At 42.6% G+C, this 7,674-nt stretch overlaps 1 non-coding gene across 1 annotated transcript; it reads right to left on the reverse strand.

Annotated features, from left to right (window-relative positions):
* Positions 1 to 1,659: 1,659 nt before the first annotated feature.
* Positions 1,660 to 1,793, reverse strand: LOC115894075. The gene has a single exon (XR_004054125.1). It is a non-coding gene; the product is annotated as a U8 small nucleolar RNA (small nucleolar RNA).
* Positions 1,794 to 7,674: the final 5,881 nt, after the last annotated feature.

A 7,674-nucleotide genomic window follows, 5' to 3' on the forward strand; every position in this document is an offset into this window, starting at 1 on the left:
GTAATCCATTCCCTGTTCTTCTGGCTTTTAGAAAGTGCGTGTACTCCTTGGCTTGTGGTCTCAGGACTCCAATCCCTGTTTCTATGGTTTCCTCTCTCTACCACCCCTGCCTCCCTCTTACAAGAACTCTTGTGATTACATAGGGCCCTTGCCAGATAATTGAAGATACTCTTCCCATCTCAGAATTCTTAAAGATCTTAATCATATCCGCAAAGTCTCTTTTGCCATGTAAAGTAACATATTCATAGGTTCCAGAGATAAGGACCTGGACATCTTTGAGGGGTCATTATTTAGCCCTCCACAGTTAGAGAAGACAAGTAAATGAGCTGAAATTGCAAAGAAATTTTTGAAGAAATAAAGAATAATGAAGGTAGACTTGCTTACCTGATAAATAAACTCTAGAATCCTAATAATTGAAACTGTACTATTGGTGGAAAAATCAACAATAATAGGATCACAGAAATAGATCTAATGATATGTTAAAGTTGGTTTAAGATAAATGTGGTAGATCAAATAGGTGAAGAAAGGAAGAAGTTATTATTAAATATACAGTCTAGTTGGCTAAGTTCCTGAGGACAAATAGTTTCCTTACAATTTGAAACAAAATATAGGTAGATAAAAGAGTGTAATGTTTAACAGTTTAACCAATAAAGGGCTAGAAGGAAAAAAAAAGTAAAAATATTTACTAGCTTTTGGTATTAAGAAGGATTTCTCTGCCTGTAATCCCAGCGCTTTGGGAGGCCGAGGTGGAAGGATCTCTTGAGACCAGCCTGGGCAACATAGAAAGACCCCATCTCTACCAAAAAAAAGAAGGATTTCTCAGTATAAAATCAATAAAATTCATAACAGAAAAGGTTAATGAATTCAACTACATAAAACTTAAAGTCTCTATGTCAAATGTACCACAATATGATGGTATATTTGATCAAACAGCACATAAAAAGGAGTTTGACATCCTAAGTCATCAAGGAAATGAAAATCATTATTGCAATGAGTTGCCACTACAGTCCACTAGAATGACTAAGATTTTAAAAACTTACAACACCATATGTTGGCAAGATATGGAGAAACTGGAACCTCATACATTGCTGGGGGGAGTGTTAAATGGTACAATCACTTTAAGAAACAGTATGGCAGTTTCTAAAAAAAGTTAAACGTACGCTTGCCATATAATCCAGCAAACCATTCTTAGATATTTCGCAAAAAAAAAAAAAAAAAAAAAATGTCCACAAAAAGACTTGTACAAAAGCATTCATTGGAGCATTATTTATAATAGTTAGATACTAGAGACAACCCAAACGTCAGCCCACCAGAGAATGAATAAACAAACTGTGCTATGTTCATACAATGGAATATCACTAAGCAATAAAAAGGAAGAGCGTATCAACCGTGATAACATGGGTAAATTTCAAAACACATTATGCTGAGTGGAAGAAGCCAGACACAGAAAAGTCCATGCTTTACAATTCTACTTGCATAAAATTCTAGAACAAGCAAGACTGATCTATGGTGATAGAAATCACAACAGTGGTTGCCTGTGGCAGAGCAGTGGGAGGGTGAGGATTGACTGGAAGAGAGCACAGAGAAACTTTCTAGGGTAATAGAAATATTTATATATATGTTCATTTTTTTCTTTCAAAGTAGTGATCGTCCTGAAGAATCAGATAGGAGTACTCAGGGTGTTGCAAGCCCTGATTAGGCAGAGGCATTAGTCACATTTCATGCAACTCCAATCATCATGTTCTATCTGCCTTCCAAAAGGAGGAACAGGTAAGGATTATCCCACCCATCAACAAGTATTATATATTTTGATAGAAATGTGGGTTACACAGGTATATGCATTTGTCAGAATTCGTGAAACTTACATTTAAGCTCTGTGTCAGGGTGACCAATCTTTTGACCTCCCTGGGCTACATTGGAAGAAGAATAATTGTCTGGGGCCACACACAAAATACACTATTGTCACAGGATCCTTGGGGTGTCACTTTTCTGGCTGGAAACCTCTGTGGCTGCTGGCACCTTTGCCTGAGTTTTGCTTGGGCCCACTGGACTCGTTCTGCCCACTTGGCCTGGCAGGCTTTGCTCACCTTGCACTACCAGCCTGGATCCCACAACTGCCAAGGGCAAGTCAGGTGCAGAGTGACAAGGGGTATGTGAGTGAGTGAGCGTGAGGTCTGGCTGCTGCAAACAGCCAGGCACACCAGCTACAGCAGGCCAGGTAGCTCCAGGCACTGGCATGGGTGCTGGTTCCCTGCGAGGCTGCAGCTGGACGAGGAGTACTGCAAGCAGTTTCCATGGCTGGCACTGGGGAACATGGTAGTGCCTGGAGGCTTGGAGACTCCAAGAACTGCAGAGCCCAGAAAGGGTGTCACAGCCCTGGCTCAGGGAGCTCTTACATCTGGGATCCCCAAAGGGCTGAAGCTCTTCTCTCCTTCTCTGTTCTCTCCTTCTCATCTTCCACAATGTGGCAAGCAAGGAACATGTTTCAGTCCTGTTTGTGTTACAGTTCTTTCAGCCCCGCCATTCAGTAAGTCCCAAATTCTTGTCCTGCATCCAGAAAGAATGAGGTATACAGACAAGTGGAGGGTAGCAAGGTGAAGAGGTGCTTTATTGAGTGACAGAACAGCTCAGAGGGGACCCGCAGTGTGTAGATGCTGTCCGCAGGCAGGTCATCCCAACAAGTGTCCAGCTCTAAGCAGAGAGGAGACCCACAGTGCATTAGCTCCTCTCTGCAGACAGGTCATCTGTGCAGGTCTGGCTGAGTCTGGGGTTTTTATATGCCTCAGAGGGGAGGAAGGATGTGCTGATTGGTCCATGGGCAGCCACAGGCAGATCCAGGAAAAGCACCATAAGTTCTCACTCTGGTTGGCAGATCAGGACGCCTGACCCCCAGGCCTCAGGCTTTCCCTGGCCTGAAGGTGGGGTTTCATCCGGGACCTACCCCTTTTTGCCGAGGAGCCTGTCTGTCTCCTGCTGCCATTAACCTGCCATCCATGGCGCCCACAGTGCCCAGGCTGTTCATGCTGAGGGGTGCCTGCAGACCCGCCCTAGCTGCCCTTATCCCTGCCTTGGCCTCTCTTCCTTGCTCATCTGCATTCAAAGTCTGGAGGGGGCTGAAGCAGCAGGGAGCTGGCATGTTAGCACTGCCTTAAGTGTGCACACACCCAGCTGGATCATGACAGCACCTGGGCTCAGCCACAACTTTGCTCCAAAATTGGAGTGGGTGCTGGGAGTGGGGAGAGGCCAGGCAGCAGGAGCAGTGACTTCAGAGCCTTCAGGGACAGGGGGCTTCCTGGGACCCTAGATTGCAGAGATGCCTGGGTCCGCAGCCGTGGCTGGGCAGCTGCAGCTGCCCTAGTAGGGTGGGGCTCCCACCCCTCCTACTTGGAAGTGGGCAGGGCTTCCCCTGTTCCCAGTTCTCACTGGTTCTGTGGAGTGGGCAGCCCTGGCTATGCCTCCCCGACTGCAGCCAGCGTCATGGCAGCAGCCGAGCCACCACTGCCATCACCAACACTAACAATAGCTGATGAGCTAAAAACAAACAAAAAAAATCTCATGTTTTAAGAAAGTTTACGAATTTGTGTTGGGCTGTATTCAAAGCTGTCCTGAGCTGCATGCAGCCCGTGGGCCACAGGTTGGACAAGCTCAATTGTGCAATTCAGTAATAAAAAGTGACACCAGGTGCATTGGCTCATGCCTGTAATTCCAGCACTTTGGGAGGCCAAGGAGGGCAAATCACTTGAGATCATGAGTTCAGACCAGCCTGGCCAAGATGGTGAAACTCCGTCTCTACTAAAAAGACAAAAATTAGCCAGGCACGGTGGGGTGTGGTGGGGCTGAGGAAGGAGAATCACTTGAACCCGGGAGGCAGAGGTTGCAGTGAGCTGAGATTGCACCGCTGCACTCCGCCTGGGCAACAGAGCGAGACTCTATCTCAAAATTTTAAAAACACTGAAAGAAACAAAATTAAAGGCAAATAAATTAAGAATAATGTTTGTGAAAATACGACAGTCTTATAACTTTAATATATAGAGATTACTTGAAAGTGAATAAAATAATTAACATCCAAAAGAAAGAAAAATGAACATGAACAGTCAATTTCCCCCAAAAGAGATGAATACACACACACACACACACACACAGACACACACACACACACAGACACACACGCACACAGACACACACAGACATGAAGGTATGAAAAGTAGTAATAAAACAGTAGGAATAGATACACATGTATATGTATATATATATATACACATATGTGGACACATACATATATATGAAAAGTGATCAAATACATCTGTCTATGAAAATTAGTAATAAAAGAAATAGAAAGTATAATACCAATAAATCTAGATATGAAATTAATTAACAGAGATTGTTTAACAATGGTGAAACTAAATGGCTATCTGGATAAAGAAGGGGACAGTGCTCAATAACTGCTCACCCAAGGCTTAAGCAAAATCCCTCCTTGGTTCAATCTGTTTTCAAGTCTGTAGCACACAGCAGAAATGACACCATCCAGGTCGGCGTTCTGAAACCCAGCCATCGCTGTCCGGGCCACCCAGAGCTCCATTTGGAAGCCAAGAGGTGGAGAACCCTGAGCCCTCCATGTTCCCTATGCTGCCCATGAATTTCCATCCTGACTCATACATTCTTTCCCACCTCCCTCATATCTGCAGCCCACATCATTACCTAAAGTCTCACTCATTCAGTTCTCCTATCTGTCTTCACTCTGTATCTTCTAAGTCTTTTCAATCACTCCCTCCTCGATGTTCTCATGTCAAAGATAGATTTTGATAATCTGATATCGGTCAATAATTTCCCAGAAGGTCATAGGGCCTGAGGAAAGAGGTTTCCCTGATAAGATATCATCTTACTTCCTGTGTATAAGAACGTGCTATCAGTAAATGAGCAGAAAAGAAGACAGTTCAGAGAGGTGAAATGCAATTAGTAAACAAACATATTAAAATATTCAATCTCACTGAAAATAAGAAAAACACAAATGAAATTAAGGCCTCATTTTTACTTACAAAATTTTAAAAAATTAATTTGCATTTACAATACCTAATCCTGAGAAGAGAATAATAAAATTGGGGGTACTGTGCATTGTATTGCCCTTTGAGAAAACAGTTTGACAATATGTATTGAGTCATAAATGTCCATACTGTTGACCCAGCAATTCATCTTCTGGAATAGTACACTGAAGAAAAATGTCTAAACAGAGAAGAAAAAAACTTCACGTACAAAGATATTCACAGTTGTTCAGAAACCATATACATAACCCACAAGAAGAGAGTTAAGTAAATTAAGGCACATGTAAAAAATGAAACAGTGTGTAGGCATTAAAGTACGACTTAATAGAAATGCAAAAGCAATTTACTGAAAAAATGATCAGCCACCCTCATGATTAAATAAATGCAATTAAAGTGATAGGGATATACCATTTTCCATCCTTCAGATGGACAAAGATTTAAAACCTCGTTAATGTCCTGTTGGGAAAATCAGGGCATGTTTATTTACTGTTTGTGGGAGTATAAATATTGTGACTTCTTGTGCATATGTGGGTAGACCATCCAAGCATACAAAAAATATGGGCAGTAATGTAATGAACACCTGTGTATCTCCTACTTAAGCTCCAAAACATTCACACGTATGTGACTTCTTTGAAGAGCAATTTTGCATTGCCTATCACACTTCTAAATGTATACATTCTTTAACTCCAATAATTCCATTCCTAAGAATTTTATGTACAAAAATAGTTCCACCTGTGCACAAAAATAAGTATATTAAAAGGTATATTGCAGTATTCTTTTTAATGGCAATAGATTAGAAACAATAGAAAGTCCACATAGTAGAGAGTTGTTGAACAAGCCCCTCCATCCCCACAACAGAACAGCATCCCGCACTTGAAAGGGAGTGAGTTCTCTCTATATGCTAATAAGGAAGTATCTCCAAGATACAGCATTGAATGAAAAAGCAAGGTGCAGAACAGTATGTGCAGTAGGATCCCACTTGTCTATTTTAAAATATATGCACATATATACTTGTATATGCATTAAAAATTTTGGGAAGAATTCCCAAGAAACTGATGAAAAGCAGTTTCCCTACTGGAAGGCAGACTGAGGGAGTATGGAGAAGACTTTCATTTTCATCTTTTGTTCCTTCTGAGCTGTCTGCATTTTGTTTTACCATGTGCATGTGTTGCTTTTGTGATTTAAAAACTAATTTTAAAAGATAAGTATGAATGCTACATTGCAAATGGGAAATGCATATAATATTAAGTGAACAAGATGGACTCTGCTCTACATGTCATGCAGCTGTATACAGCAGGGTCTTGTGGAGACAAAGGTAATCCTGCTGCCTGTGTCCTTGACTCTCGCCCTGCCATCTACTCCAGAATCCCCTCCCTCTCCCCAAACTTCATCCTCTCCCTTGAGCATTAGCACATCAGGTGTCTCCTCATCAAATCAAAAACAAAAACAAAAACTCAGCAACCTCTCTGGCTCCAGTACTTCCTGTTCCTTTCACAGCCCCTCCAAGCTGGCTTCCATCCCATCACCCCCTTGTCCCCAGCTTTTTCCAAGCTCTCAATTACAGTCACTCGATTGTAAAATTACTTTTCCATTACCATATCACTGGAGCTCTCTGCAGAGGATCACTTTCTCATTATCTCCTCTTGAGTCTTGGGTCGCCCTGGACCCTTCCTAACTCTCTCAGCTCCTGGAAGCCTCTTCCTGGCCAGTCTCCTCCCTGAACTCTGGCAGATTAAGCGCTAGCCCTCCTCTCTTATGTCTATATACAGTCTCCCTAGATGATGTCATCTATTTGAGCTGCCAATCCACACTTGTGTAGTGAAGACACCGTGACACAGCCTATGGATGCTGTACTGTTTCTTGACCCAGAATACATTCCTAGGAATGACAACTCACTTCTGCTTTGCAGAATTGCTCATTCTCCATTCCACACGGTCACAGGGGAACTGCCAATCACAATGGCCCTGTCCTCTAACTTCAGGACTGGGGCACTCTTATTCATTCTTAATCCAGGCCAATCAGAGTTCTTCCAGAACTTTGCTGCTGGCAGAAATTATCCTCTTTCCCCTGGAGATACTAAGCCTTTCTGGTGGAGAGAACCTACATGCAGAATGAAGCCAAATACAGCCCAGCAGAACTGAGATGTGAAGAGACAGACAGATGGACAGACAGGCTATAACTGACATCATTGAACGTCACTGAACCCCTAGGTCCAGCCATGCCTAATGTCAGAACCAAGCAGCCCCTGGACTTTCCACTTACATGAGCCAATAAATTACCTTTTTCACTTGAGACAGTTAAAGTTAGAATTATGACTCATAACTAGAAGAATGTTGGCTAATATACTCCTAAACCACTATCTGAAGCTTCACATTTATAAGCATGACAGTCTGCTGGATATCTCCACTTGCAAGCCACCATGAACCTCAGCCTCAACACGCCCAGAGCTGAATCCTTTGTCTTCCCTGCCCCCAGCCACTCAGCTCCTCCACCACGGTCTTTTCTCAGCCTCTCCAGCCACTAGACACACAAGCTAAAACAGAGCCAACAGAAAGCTTGAAATAATAGCTTTTTCTGCCTTGTTTGAGATTTTCCAATTCAATTTTGTAAACATCAAATACTGTATTCAGTTGTA

Source organism: Rhinopithecus roxellana, chromosome 16 (assembly GCF_007565055.1).
Source record: "Rhinopithecus roxellana isolate Shanxi Qingling chromosome 16, ASM756505v1, whole genome shotgun sequence".
Taxonomy (NCBI): Eukaryota; Metazoa; Chordata; class Mammalia; order Primates; family Cercopithecidae; genus Rhinopithecus; species Rhinopithecus roxellana.